Below are 15,677 nucleotides of genomic sequence, written 5' to 3'. Positions count from 1 at the left end.
GCCCTGAGTCCTTTTAGTGCATGTGTGTGTGTGTGTGTATGTATGTATTGGTTTTGTTTCTGAAATCACAGTTCCATTCCATTGGTCTGTATGTCTGTCTGTCCACGTGTCTGTACCATGCTGTTGTGATTACCGTGGCTTTGCAGTAAAACGTGCACACTTGTTTTTAAGGTGAAGCCTTCCTCATTTATTCGGCATGGGGTGGGGAAGAAGAGGACTGGGAGGTCAGAGCCAAGCTGGCCCCTCCAGGGCCTCACTGTGCTGGGAGACCTTGCTGGATGAACGCCCCTGCGTCAATCATGAGAAAGTCATGGCCGTCTCCTTCTTGCTGATCTGCCAGGGCTCCAGGGGGAAAAGCAAATCTTTATCCTATTCTGGTTAGAATTATTCTTTCTTTCCAGCTAGAGATGTCTGAGCACCCAATAGGAGTGGCCAACAAAGGCTTGAGTCTGGGTAGTAATTTCAATCTCTTACACCCTCAGTCTCTTATAGACATGGACTCTGCCCAGGAATATTTTTCACCCACGAGGAAATTTTAACCCAGTCCTGGTCCAGGGCCAACTCCTTGTTAAGGAACTTAAAGAGCCAGGTGAGGTGGCCTCAGCTCTCCTTGGCTGTGACCACCAGGCTGATGGAGGAGATGAGCAGCTCTGCACAGGGCTCTGTGGAGCCGTTCCCCACCAGGGCCCGGGCTGGCTGCAACCCCACATTCATGGGGTCCTCAGGTTTGCCCAGGATAGTGGCTGCAGCCACACAGTGACATTTCTACAGCCCTACAGGCAAGTCCATGTCCAGCTCCAGGAATGGCACATCCGGCAGAGGATGTGGGAGGGGCCATGCCTGAGAAAGAACCCAGAGTCTCTGAAGTAAGTTTTGAAATTACAAAGCGTGAGTCCACCAACTCTGTTCTTCTCTTACAAGATTATTTTGGCTACTTGAGGTCTCTTGCCCTTCCATATGAGTTTGAAGATTGGCTTTTCCGCTTCTGCAAAAAGAAGTTGCTGGAATTTTGATCAGGATTGCATTGAATCTGTAAATCACTTTGTGTAGTATTGACTTCGTAACAATATTAAGAATTCCAATCCATGAACTAGCAATGTCCTTCCATTTATTTCAGTATTCTTTAATTTCTTTCAGGAATGTCTTACAGTTTTCAGTGTTCAAGTCTTTTACATCCTTGGTTACATTTATTACCAGATAGCTTATTCTTTTAGATGCTGTTATAATTGGAGTTGCCTTTAAAAAAAAAAAAATAGGCAAAGGACATTAATAGGCATTTTTCCAGAAAAGATATACAAATGGCCAATAAACACGTGAAAAAAATGCTCAACATCATTATCCAGTAGGGAAGTGCAAATTAAAACCACAATGATATACCACTTCATACCCACAAGGATGACTACTATTTTTTAAATGAAAAGTAACAGGTGTTGGAGAGGATGTGGAGAATTTGGAACTCTAGTGCATTGTTGGTGAGAAAGTAAAAAGGTGCAGCCACTGTGGAAAGCGAAATGGCAGTTGCTTAAAAAGTTAAATATATAATTACCATTTGACCCAACAACATCACTTCTAGACATATGCCCAAAGAGAGCGAAAACCATGTCACAGGTACTTGTACACCAATGTTTTACAGCAGCATTATTCACAACAGCCAAAAGCTGGAAACAACCCAAGTGTCTATCAACAAATGAATGGATTAACAAAATGTGGTATATACATACGGTGGTAAATTATTCGGCCATAAGAAAAACTGAAGTTATGAGATATATTGTGCGGTCGCAGTTGATTTATCTGGGGGGGGGGGGGGGGCGGCCGGTTGCTGAACCCTCGGCTCTCGGCGTTGCTCGGAGGGTACCGGCGGCGGGGGCTCTTTCCCGGAGGCGAGGGCGAGGCGGGGGACTGGGCCCGGTCCCCGGCGGAGGCGTGCAAGGTGTGGAGGGCGGCGAGAAGGAACAGGCGGGACACGGTTCTTTGAGGGTGAAGAAGCCAAGAGAGAGAGAGTTTATTAGGGGAGAGTACAAGCTTATATCGGGCGTTTAGAGGGCGGGATAGCTGTAGAGGTTAAAGGCTTGGATTGGTTCTGAGAGGGCGCGGAGGTTGATTGAAAAGGGGCGAGAGTTGCTCCCGTAACGGTGTCTGGCAACAATGTATGCGCACCGGTGGTGATGGGAGTTGCGCTGGCAACGGGGAGTGTCCGGGCAAGATAAGGGGGTGGGGAAAAGGCGGTTCCCTCCGGCAAGCCTCCCCTAACATTGGTAATTTGGGTGAGGAAATGGGGCCTGCCTCCGGCCTCACTTTCCCAGGCCCGGGGGGCTGTAGAGGGCGCTGTCGCCCGTGCCCACCACCCTCCCCAGGGGTGGATCCGGTCCCCCAGCCCAGGCCCGCCAAGTTGAAGCACGTAATCAGTGTCCCGCAATATTGCAACATGGAGGAACTCTGAAAACATTATGCTGAGTGAAATAAGTGAGACACATAAGGATGAAAATTGTATGTTATGACTTATAAGACATGACTGGAAATAGCAAATTTGCAGAGCTAGAAAGCAGATTAGAGGATATCAGGGGAGAGGGAAAAGAGGAAGGAAGAGTGTGTGTTTCTAAATTCTTTCTTTAGTTAAAAAGAAAAAACGCTGCCTGATAGTTTCCTTTCTTAAAAAGCTGATCATCCCCACAACTGTGGGAATGGGCAAGTCTGAATTCCATAAGGCAGGCCACAAGCTGGGAACTCAGATGAAGGTATTTGAAGAATTCCCCAGGAGAAGCTGGCTAGTTAAGTAGAGAGAAAAATTCTTCTTTCTGATGCTGAAATCATACTTTTCCTTTTTTTTTAAATTCAGTTTTATTGAGATATATTCACATACCATACAATCATCCATGGTGTACAATCAGCTGTTCAAAGTACCATCTCTAGTTGTGCATTCATCACCCCAATCTATTTTTGAACATTTTCCTTACACCAGAAAGAATCAGAATAAGAATAAAAAATAAAAAGAAAAAAAGAACATCCAAATCACCCCCCCCGGCATCCCACCCTATTTTTCATTTAGGTTTTGTCCCCATTTTTCTACTCATCGATCCATGTACTGGATAAAGGGAGTGCAAGCCACAGGGTTTTCACAATCACACTGTCACCCCTTGTAAACTACACTGTTATACAATCGTCTTCAAGAGTCCAGGCTACTGGGCTGGAGTTTGGTAGTTTCAGGTGTTTACTTCTAGCTATTCCTATATATTAAAACATAAAAAGTGTTATCTATATAGTGTGTAAGAATGTCCACCAGAGTAACCTCTCACTCCATTTGAAATCTCTCAGCCACTGAAGCTTTATTTCATATCCCCCTTTTGGTCAAGAAGATGTTCTCAATCCCATGATGCCAGATCCAGATTCATCCACAGGAGTCATATCCTGCGTTGCCAGGGAGATTTACAGCCCTGGGAGTCAGGTCCCACGTTGGGGGGAGGGCAGTGAGTTCACCTGCTGAGGTGACTCAGAGAGAGAGAGAGAGGGCCACATCTGAGCAACAGAGAGGCACTCAGGGGGAGACTCTTAGGCACAGTTATAAGCAGATTTAGCCTCTCCTTGCAGCAACAAGCTTCATGGGGCAAGCCCCAAGACAGAGGGCTCAGCACATCAAGCCATCAGTTCCCAATGTTTGCGAGAACATCAGCAACAATCCAGGTGAGGAAGTCCAACACCTCTTCATTCTCTCCCAGCTCTTCAGAGGGGCCCCAAATATATATTTTTATTCTCCACCCAAATTATCTTAGGATGTGTTAACTATTTCATTCTAATCTATACAGACCTACCATAGCTCACGTCCTATTCAAAGTTCCATGTAATTGTGGTGTTTGAACAAACTGACTGTAGAAATTTTGTTTTAAAAATATAGATCCTACACCAAATAAACATCTCTTCCCTTGGTCTCACATGGAAGTTGAAGTTTTAACACACAGACAGTTTCAATCTTTACCCTTTGGCCCGACTTGCTCTAGTCTTAACCAGATCTGCTTTATTTATATCTCTAATTGAAGTCTGGGCTCTAATTCAGCTTTTTTTTTTTTTTAACAGTTGCTGTATGCATTAATACTGATATTCATATCTGCCTAGCTCTAGCTCTGAGTTTCAGGTGTTGCACAGATACCCAACCCAGAGACCAATCAGGTTATACACCAAGGGATCAACATTTCCGAGTTTGGAGATAACCATTACAATTCAGGAATAGATTTGACTGCTGTAAGAGCTTACAATCTACAGATCATTACAACAATCATTTCCCTGTTAGGCTGTGCTCTAAGATTCAATTCTGAGTTTACACATTGTAGTTAGTCCATATTGGTGAGGCATTATAGTGTTTGCCTTGGTTTCTGGCATAGTTCACTCAACATACTGTCTACAGGATCCATTCACCTCCTTGCGTGTCTCACAGCTTCACTCCTTCTCGTAGTTGCTCAATATTCCATTGTATGCACACACCACAGTTCACCATTCTGTTCCTCAGTCAGTGTACCCTTAGGCCACCTCCACCCATTGCAAATCATGAATACTGTCTCCATAAACACCAGTGTGCAAGTGCCCATTCATGTCTCTGCTCTCAGATCTTCCAAATATATACTCATAATGAGGTTGTAGGACCTTATGGCCCCACATACTTAGCTTTTTGTGGAGCCACCACACTGACCTCCAGAGAAGCTATACCATTCTGCCTCCTCATTAACAGTAAATAGGTTCATCCCTCTCTCCATGTTTTCTCCAGCACTTTTACCTCTATTTATATTTTTTCCTACAATCTTATAGAGATATATTCACATAACATACAAGCATCCACAGTGTACAATCAACTCTTCATGGCATCATCACATAGTTGTACATTTATCACCACAGTCAGCACTTGAACATATTGATTACTATGAAAAAGCTTTCTATTTTTGGTGAATAATAAAAAAGATAATGAAAAGAAAAATAAAAATGTCATACAATACAATAGTAGGGACAGAAAACAATACCACTAACAAGAATCCCATATCCTTCCCTTACATCCCCCTCTCATACACATTTAACTTTGGTATATTGCCTTTGTTACATTTAATGGAAGCATATTGGAATGTTACTGTTGACCATAGACTCCAGTTTGCTTTGATTATGTTTTTTCCCAAATACCATCCCCTTTTCAACACTTGGCATGGTTGACATTCGTTTGTTCTCCCATATGTAAGAACAGTTTTTATATTTGTACATTTAGCAAGTCATTGACCACTCCAGTTTTTGCCAAGTTATACAGTCCCAGTCTTCATCATCTATCTTTACCTCTGGTGTCATACATTCCCCTATCCCACCTCCTTCAGCTTTACTCACAGACGTCTTTGTTCCATGTACTTACAATGTTGTGCTACCATTATACACTATTATGCTATCTATTTCTGGATCTATACAATCAATCCTGCTGAACATTTCTGTAGTCCTTAAGCATCAAATGCCTGATCTCTACCCTCTTTCTATTTCCTGGTAGCCTGTGTTATCAGCTTTTAACTCTCAAATCTTGCTCATTAGTGTTATTTCATATTAGTGAGACCATACAGTATTTGTCCTTTTGTTTCTGGCTAACTTCACTCAATATAATGTCCTCAAGGTTCATCCACATTATTATATGTTCCATGTCTTTGCTCTGTCTTACAGCTGCATAATATTCCATCGTGTGTATATACCACAGTTTGTTTATCCACTCATCCGTTGATGGACATTTGGGCTGCTTCCATCTCTTGGCAATTGTGAATAATGCTGCAGTAAACTTCAGTTTACAAATGTCTGTTTGTGTCTTAACTTTCAGTTCCATTGAGTATGTAACTAGCAATGGAATAGCTGGGTCATATGGCAAATCTATACTTAGCTTCCTGAGGAACCCCCACACTATCCTCCAGAATGGTTGCACCATTCTCCATTCCCACCAGCAATGAGTAAGTGTGCCTCTTTCTCCACATCCTCTCCAGCACTTGTAATTTTCTGGTTTTTGGATAATGGCTATTCTGGTAGGTGTGAGATGATGTCTCATTGTGGTTTTGATTTGCATTTCCCTAATAGCCAGTGAAGTTGAGCATTTTTTCATATGTTTTTGAATCATTTGTATTTCCTCTTCAGAAAAGTGTCTGTCCATGTCTTTTGCCCATTTTTTAATTGTGTTATTTCTCTTTCTGTTGTTGAGTTGTAGGATTGCTTTATATATTCGGGATATTAAACCCTTATCTGATATGTGGTTTCTAAATATTGTCTCCCATTGTGTAGGCTGCCTTTTTACTTTTCTAACAAAGTCCTTTGATGTACAAAAGTGTTTGATTTTGAGGAGATCCCATTTGTCTATTTGTTCTTTGGTTGCTTGTGCTTTGGGTGTGAGGTCTAGAAAATCACCTCCTACCACAATATCTTTTAGATAGTGCCCTATGTTTTCTTCTAAGAGTCTTATGGTCTTAGTGCTTAAGTTTAGGTCTTTGATCCATTTCGAGTCAATTTTTGTACCAGGTGTGAGACAGGTGTTCTCTTTCATTCTTTTGGAAATGGATATCCAGTTCTCCAAACACGGTTTATTGAAGAGGCTGCTCTGTCCCAGTTGATTTGGCTTGACTGCCTTATCAAAGATCAATTGTTTGTAGATGTCAGAATCTATTTCTGAACACTCAATTTGATTCCATTGGTCAGTATCTCTGTCCTTATGCCAGTACCATGCTGTTTTCAGCACTGTAGCTTTGTAATATGCTTCAAAGTCAGGTAGTGTGAGACCTCCCATTTCATTCCTCTTTCTAAAGATATTTTTGGCTATTTGGGGCACTTGCCCTTCCAAATAAATTTGGTTAGTGGTTTTTCTATTTCGGCAAAGTAAGTTGTTGGGATTTTAATTGGTATTGCATTGAATCTGTAAACCAGTTTAGGTAGAGTTGACATCTTAATTATATTTAGTCTTCCAATCCATGAACACAGTATGTTCTTCCATTTTTTAGGTCCTGTTTGATTTCTTTTAGCAGTTTCTTGTAATTTTCTTTGTATAGGTCTTTTGTGGCATTCGTTAAGTTTATTCCTAAATACTTGATTCTTTTGGTCGCTATTGTAAATGGATTTTTTTAAATTTCTTCCTCTTGTTGCACATTGTGTTTAAGAACATTACTGATTTTTGCATGTTGATATTGTAGCCTGCCACTTTGCTGTATTCATTGATTAATTCTAATAGCTTTGCTGTAGATTTTTCTGGATTTTCTACATATAGAATCATGTCATCTGCAAACAGTGAAAATTTTACTTCTTCCTCTCCAATTTGGATGCCTTTTATTTCTTTTCCTTGCCTGATTGCTCTAGCTAGAACTTCCAGCACAATGTTGAATAACAAGGGTGACGGTGGGCGTCCCTGTCTTGCTCCAGATCTTAGAGGGAAAGCTTTCAGTCTCTCCCCATTGAGTACGATGTTAGCTGTGGATTTTTCATATATTGCCTTTATCATATTGAGAAAATTCCCTTCTTTTCCGATTCTTTGAAGTGTTTTCATAAAGAAAGGATGTCCAATTTTGTCAAATGCCTTTTCTGCATCAATCGAGATGATCATGTGGTTCTTTTGTTTTGATTTATTGATGGGATGTATTACATTAATTGATTTTCCTATGTTGAAACAGCCTTGCATACCTGGAATAAACCCCACTTGGTCATGTTGTATAATTCTATTAATGTGCTGCTGGATTTGGTTTGCGAGTATTTTGTTGAGGATTTTTGCATTTATATTCATTAAAGAGATTGGTCTATAATTTTGTATCTTTGTCTGATTTTGGTATTAGGGTGATGTTGGCTTCATAGAATGAGTTGGGTAGTTTCCCTCCTCTTCAATTTTTTTGAAGAGTTTGAGGAGAATTGGTATTAATTCTTTCTTGAATGCTTGGTAGAATTCACATGTGAGGCCATCTGGTCCTGGGCTTTTCTTTTGGGGGAGCTTTTTGATGACTGACTCAATCTCTTTACTTGTGATTGGTTTGTTCAGGTCTTCTATGTCTTCTCAGGTCAATGTTAGTTGTTTATGCTTTTCTAGTCTCTATTGTTTTTCCTGTTCTCAGTTTCATTTATTTCTGCTCTGATCTTTGTTATTTCTTTCCTTCTGTTTGTTTTGGGGTTTATTTGCTATTCTTTCTCTAGTTCCTCCAGGTGGACAGTTAATTCCTCAATTTTTGCTCTCTCTTTTCTTTTAATATAGGCATTTAAGGCAATAAATTTCCCTCTCAGCCCCACCTTTGCTGCATCCCATAAGTTTTGATATGTTGTGTTTTCATTGTCATTTTCCTCAAGGTATTTACTAATTTCTCTTGTAATTTCTTCCTTTACCCACTGGTTTTCTAAGAGTGTGCTGTTTAATCTCCATATATTTGTGAATTTTACAATCTTCTGCCTGTTATTTATTTCCAACGTCATTCCATTACGATCCAAGATAGTGTTTTTTATAATATCAATATTTTTAAATTTGTAGAGGCTTGCTTTGTGACCCAGCTTGTGGTCTATCCTAGAAAATGTTCCATGAGCACTTGAGAAGAATGTGTATCCTGCTGTTGTGGGGTGTAGTGTTCTATAAATGTCTGTCAAGTCTAGTTCATTTATCATACAATTCAACATCTCCGTTTCCTTGTTGTTCCTCTGTCTAGATGTTCTATCCATTGATGAGAGCGGTGTACTGAAGTCTCCAACTATTATTGTGGAGTTATCTACTTTTCCTTTCAGTGTTCTCAGTGTCAGCCACATGAATTTTGGGGCACTCTGGCTTGGTGCATAAATGTTTATGATTGTTATGTTTTCTTGATGAATTGACCCATTTATTAATATATAGTGTCCTTCTATGTCTCTTTCAATTGTTTTACTTTTGAAGTCTACTTTGTCTGATATTGATATAGCTACTCCTGCTTTTTTCTGGTTGCTGTTTGCATGAAATATCTTTTTCCAACCTTTCACTTTCAGCCTATTTTTGTCCTTATGTCTAAGGTGAGTTTCTTGTAGATAGCATATAGATGGATCCTGTTTTTTAATCCATTCTGCCAGTCTGTGTCTTTTTATTGGGGAGTTTAATCCATTAACATTTAGTGTTATTACTGTAAAGACAGTACTTTCTTCTCTCATTTTGTCTTTTGGATTTTATATGTCATGTCTTATTTTTTCCTCTCTCTCTTTTTATCCTTCCTGATAATCTTCATTTCTACACTCTTCTCCAAACCTCTTTCTCCTGTCTTTTCCTATCAGCCTGTAGCACTCCCTTTAGTATTTCCTTTAGTGCCAGTCTCATATTCACAAATTCTCTCAGTGTCTGTTTGTCTGAAAATATTTTAATCTCTCCCTCATTTTTGAAGGACAGATTTGCTGGATATAGAATTCTTGGTTGGCAGTTCTTCTCTTTCAATATGTTGAATATATCATACCACTGTCTTCTCACCTCCATGGTTTCTGTAGAGAAATCTGTGCATAGTCTTATCAAGTTTCCCTTGTATGTGATGGATTGCTTTTCTTGTGCTGCTTTCAGAATTCTCTTTGTCTTTGACATTGGACAATCTGATCAGTAAGTGTCTTGAAGTGTGTCTATTGGGGTCTATTCTGTTTGGGGTGTGCTGTACTTCTTGAATCTCTAATTTCCTGTCTTTCATAAGAGCTGGGAAATTTTCAGTGATTATTTCTTCTATTATTCTTTCCCCCTCTCTTCTCCCTCTGGGACACCCATAACACACATGTTTATGCATTTCATGTTGTCACTCAGTTCCCTATGACCCTGCTCATATTTTTCCATTTGTTTCACCATCTGTTCTTTCATGTGTGTGCATTCAGATGTCTGGTCTTCCAATTCACTGATCCTTTCTTCTGCCTTTTCAAATCTAATGTTGTATCCCTCCATTGTCTTTTTCATCTCCTCCATTATGCCCTTCATTCCCATAAGTTCTGTCATTTGCATTTTCAAGTTTATGAATTCTTCCTTATGGTCATCCAGTGTCCTTCTTATATCCTTCATCCCATTTGCTATGTCTTCCCTCTGTTCATTGACTTGATTTTTGACTTGATTTAGATTTTTTGAACTTCTCCAATTAGTTCTTCCTTCAGCTCATTGAACTGATTTAGCAATATTTGCTTCAACTCCTGTATCTCAGTTGAACTATTACTTTGTTCCTTTGGCTGGTCCATATTTTCTTGTTTCCCAGTATGGCTCATTATCTTAAGCTGTCTAGGCATCTCACTTTCTTGATTAGTTTATTCTGGAGCTTGTTTTCACTCTTACCCAGCGTTTTCTTGTTGATTGGCTTTGTTCTCTAACCTTTGGTGTTTAGTTCAGCTTTATTCTAGACCTTTAACTTAGATTCTGTTTAGTTGATGAGAGCTTTTCACCTCTTGTTTTTCTGTTTCTAGCCCTGCCTCTATGTAGCCTTTTTGTGTGGTGATCTCCTCAGATATGGTCAGCCCCAGTCAGGTTTTCCTAGTCCAGAGAGGCCCAGGTCTCAGGAGGAGGGTATGGAGTTTCCTTGAAGATGAGACCCTCCTGTGAGGCCTTTAGACTCTGTGCTTCTCCTATGTTGTCCAGCAGGTGGCGCTTGCCAGCCCACCACTCCCCCACCAGTATAAGGAGGCAGGGAGCCTTTAGTTCTCCAGGTGACCCTAACCCAGTCCAGGATGTGGCTGACTGAAGCTAGTTAATGAATTCTAAACCCTGGGATCTGAGTTCCCAAAAGGGCTGGGAAGTTATGGTGTTTAGCGAATTTTCTCTGCCACTAGACTTACTGCTTTGTCTTTGTCTCTCAGAGCAATCTTAGCCCTGCTCTTGCCTGGACCCAAATTGCAAGTCTTTGAGGCTTTCTGTAGTGAGCTTCTTAGAGTAATTATTTTAGAAAAAGAGGAAAAAAAAAAAAAAAAAAAAAGAAAAGGAAGGGCCCAGTATGGACTATTTACAGTCCTTGAAGATCTAATGGGCTATTGAAATGCTAGAAGACAAGGAGTTGAGGATCATTAAGGAAAAATCAAGAAAGCAGAGAAGCTGGCTTTTCAGACAAGGACTCTCCCTCCCTGGATTTGCATATGTGTCTGATTCTGTTTGAGCCCTGCCCTTCTCCATATTATGTTCACCTGACTCCAAAAATTCTCTGTTTTGATTTTGTTTTCTACTTTTTTTGCTGTTTTGCTAGCCTTATTTCCTCTCCACTGGGCTGACTGCTTCCAGATTTTCCAGTGTCTGCTCTCAGTTTATCTATGGTTGCAGCTTTCATTCTCCCTCCTGGTTCCCAGCATCAACGGCCCCTCCTCTCTTGGGATTGTGCCTGGCAGGGAGGGGTGAGGGCCCCCAGGCCATGAGAACTTACAGATTTCGCTGATCTCAGCTGTTCCACACGTTCTTGATGTTGTATGAAGTTTGTCCAATCTCAAATTCCTCTGTGGTGTCCGGTCCATGCAGTTCCTGGCTTTCTACCAACTGCCCTGGAGGAGTAACTACAACCTAGACCTCCCCACTCCACCATCTTGCCCCCACTACTTCTCCTTTTAAGGCCTTCAACTGATTAGATGAGACTTCTCTCATTGCTGAAGGCAATCTCCATTGATTGTAAGTGATGCCATCAATGCAATCGACTTACTAATGATTTAAACCCATGAAATACTCTCACAGTAACAATCAGGCCAGAGCTTGCTTGACGAAACAACTGGATGTCATAACCTTTACCATCATAGTTGGGTTTTCTTTTCTTCTTTTTAAATGTAAACTATGAATGATTTAAATTGCAAACCATAAGAAAACCGATTATTTGCACCTGTTGCACCTGCAGAAGCTGAAAGCAATAAAGAATGAATGCATACAGCAAGCCGCTAACGTATCTCCATTTAAGGACTGACTTAACAATGGGTTTCTCCAAGAGGACAAGGGGACAAGGTGGCCCATGATTTTCCTGAGGTTCCTAAAGTGAATGAGTAGAGCAGAATGATTTCCAAGGAAATGAGAAAAGAATCCTCCAGGACAGTAACTCAGAATTTCTGGTTAAATTATTTTCTTACTTAGGTATACAAGCATATTTGAATACCACTAGAAAAGAACCTATATGAATGTGGTACCAGCTGCTAGAAATTTTGCATAGAATTAGAATGGAAGAGTGTCTTTGACTTTTCAGATAATTTTATGTGCCAGGATATGTTTAATTCCTTGTTCCTGAAGATGCTGTTAAAACAAAAACAAAAATAACCCCCTAGAGAGAAAATCCAGGTTCAAAGAAACAAACATTTTATCTGGGCAAAAGGGTCATTTAATTCAAGAAACTCAAGAACACAAGAAAACAAGAACAATGACAACAATAAAAAAAATTTCCTTGACTATATTCAACTAGAAAGGCAAGGTATTTTCCTACCCAAAACATTATCACTTCCCCATTACTCCAAAGATATCCAATAAGTAATTTTATGGTAAAAGGGCCCACCCAGATCAGAAGCATAAGTAAAATCTTGACCCCAGATTAGTGGGAAACACAAGTCACAGCTCTCTCACAGGAACACTGGTAGAATCATCCGAGAATGTCAATACCACCCAAAGCTTGGCCACAATGTTGTCTTTTGTGAGTGTGAATGGTTGGAGTTTCCATGTTGCTTTACAGAACAGTTTGATCTGGTTAGGCCGGGCGATGAGTGAAACCAAGGGAATGCAACGTGATGAGTTTCCCACAATGCCTTTGTCCTCTGACCAACACGCTAGGTTTGGATGCTGAAGCCTGGCTTCAGGCTGGCAGTTCACCCACAGGATCTCTTTTCACCCATGCTTTAAGTCTTCTCTGCTCACCATGCAGGGAAGGCTCAACGAGGCTCTTACCACAGCAATATTTTGCCATGGGATCCCTATGAATGTTCTTGTGCTGCACACTCTGGGACAAGATCCTGTGTTTAGCCAAACACAATTCAAAGTGAGCTTCCTGTGCCATGAAGAGGTTCTGGAATGCCACGGCTGCCTGTCTAAGGAAGCAAGTGCTCCAGAAGTTGTTTGTTGGGCCGCAGGCAGCAGGAGATGCAATACTCATAGGCGCTGCAGCAGCCCTTGGACAAATAGCCGTCGTAGCAGTATTGCTTTGTGCTAGGGATGTTGACATGACAGCAGCCAATCACCAGCAAATCCTTCTTTTCACAAACATATCCTGGTTCATCCGAGACAAGTTGCTTCCCTGGAATGGAGTTACAGCACTGGCTGCCTGGTTGACTGCTACTGCGCAGGTTAAATTGTCCTTTCCAGGGAATGGTAGATCATGATCTTGAACCCGGAGGAGATTCTGATCTCTCACTGCCCTCTCCTCCTGCTTGAAAGTGCTAGCTAGGAAGTAGACGAGTGAGAGCCAGAAGACAAGGGCAAGCTACCTCCACTTCCACAGAAGCTGGTGCCACACCATGGCTGCCAGTTTCACCATGTCAGCACAGACACAGGGCGCTTTAGCTGCAGCTCCATCTCTACCAACCCATGACCCGTGATCCAGCCTGCTCCCAGCCATCTTGGAATTGTTTCCTTGATCTCCTTTTTGGACTGGTCATTGCTAGGGTGTTGATCTCATACCCCATCAATTTGCTGAATTCTTGTCTATTCTTTGAGATTTTCTATATATGTAGGATCATGCCACCTGCAAAAAGAGAAAGTTTTACTTCTTCCTCTCCAATTTGGATGTTTTTTCCCCCTTTTCTTGCCTAATTGCTCTGGCTAGAACTTCCAGTATAATAATGAATAGCAGTGGTGACAGTTGGTATCCTTGCCTTGTTACTGATCTTAGGGAGAAAGCTTTCAGTTTTCACCACTGAGTATGATGTTAGCTGTGGGTTTTTCACATATAAGACATTTATCATGTTGAAGACATTACCTTCTACTCTTAGTTTGTTGAGTGTTTTTATCAAGAAAGGGTGCTGGATTTTGTCAAATACCTTTTCTGCATCAATTGAGATGACTCTGTGTGTGTGTGTGTGTGTGCGTGCGTGTATGTGTGTTTCCTTTCTTTTATTAATGTGGTGTATTACAATGATTGATTTTCTTATGTTGAACCACCCATTTATCCTGGGATAAATCTTGGTCATGGTGGGATTATGATGTTCTATGCCTTTATCTGGCTTTGGTATTAGGTTGATGCTGGTCCCATAGAATGAAGTAGGATATCTTCCCTCTTCAGTTTTTCAGAAGAGTTTGAGAAGAATTGGTGTTAATTCATGTTGGAATATTTGGTAATTCACCAGAGATCTATCTGGTCCTGGAGAGATTTGCTGGGAGACTTTAAATTACTGATTAAATCTCTTTTTTTTACTGGTGCATTGAGATTTTCTATTTCTTCTCAAGTCAGTTTAGGTAATTTGTTTTCAGGAATTTGCCTATTTCATCTAGTTTACTAATTTGTTGGCATACAATTATTCATAGTATCCTCTTATAATCTTATTTTTATTTCTATAAAGTCAGTAGTAATGACCCCACTTTCACTTCTGATTTTATTTATTTGCATCCCTACTCTTTTTTCTTTGTCAGTCTAGCTAAAGTTTTGTCAAATTTATTGACCTTCTTGACAACTAATTTTTGTTTCACTGATTCTCTCTATTGTTTTTATATTCTTTTTTCCATTTATCTCCAGTCTAATCTTTATTTCCTTCCTTCTATTCACTTTGCTCCTTTTTTTCTAGTTCTTTCTAGTGTCAAGTTAGTTTACTGATATGAGATATTTCTTCTTTTTTAATGTAAGCATTTATAGCTATACATTTCCCTCTGAGTGCTGCATGTGCCCAACCCATAAGTTTTGGCATGTTGTGTTCTTGTTTTTATTCCTCTAAGATATTTCTTAATTTCTTTTGTGATTTCTTCTTTGATTTTTTTTGTTATTTAAGAATGTGTTTTTAATTTCCTTATATTTGTAAGTTTTCTGGTTTTCCTTATTATTGATTTTTAGTTTTGTTTCATTGTGGTCACATAAGATACCTTTCATGATTTCAACCTTTTTAAATTTATTGAGACTCATTTCGTGACCTAATATGAGGTCTATGCTAGGGAATGACTCATTTGCACTAGGAAAGAACTTGTATTCTGCTGTTGTTGGGTGGAGTGTTCCGAATACTTCAATTAGTTCTAATTGGCTTAGGGCACTGTTCAAGTCCTCTATTTCCTTATTGATCTTCTGTCTAGATGTTCTATCCATTTTTGAAAGTGGTATATTAAGTCTCCAACCATCAGTGTAGAACCTTCTATTCCTCCCTTCAATTCTCTCAATGTTCCTTCACGTATGTTGGGACTCTCTTGTTACATGCATGTATGTTTATAATTTTTATACCTTCTTGTTGAATTTTATAAATATATAGTGTCCTTTATCCCTTGTAACAGTTGTGACAGCCACCCCATCTCTCATTTGGTTGCTAGATGCCTTGAATATTTTTTCCCATCCTTTCATTTTCAATCTAGTTGTGCCTTTGAATTTAAGGTGAGTCTCTTGTAAACAGCATATAGGTGGGCCTCATTTAGTAGATAGAATTATGTGCCCTAATGTTCTTAATCTTAGTCTGAATTCCTATAGGTGTGAATCCATGTAAACAAGACCTGCAAAAGATGTTATTTTTAGATTAGGTGTAGCACAACCCAAGGGGGGTAGACCTTTGTCTTAGTTTTCCTGCTTCTAAAACAAATATCATACAATGGGTTGGCCTGAATAAAA

General features: G+C 40.1%; 1 pseudogene; it reads right to left on the bottom strand.

The window, feature by feature from the left end:
* Window positions 1-297: 297 nt before the first annotated feature.
* Window positions 298-13,415, bottom strand: LOC119511308 (annotated as a pseudogene).
* Window positions 13,416-15,677: the final 2,262 nt, after the last annotated feature.

This window comes from Choloepus didactylus, chromosome 16 (genome assembly GCF_015220235.1).
Source record: "Choloepus didactylus isolate mChoDid1 chromosome 16, mChoDid1.pri, whole genome shotgun sequence".
NCBI lineage: Eukaryota > Metazoa > Chordata > Mammalia > Pilosa > Megalonychidae > Choloepus > Choloepus didactylus.
Note: the sequence above shows the minus strand (reverse complement) of the source record. Positions and strands in the feature narration are given on the sequence as shown.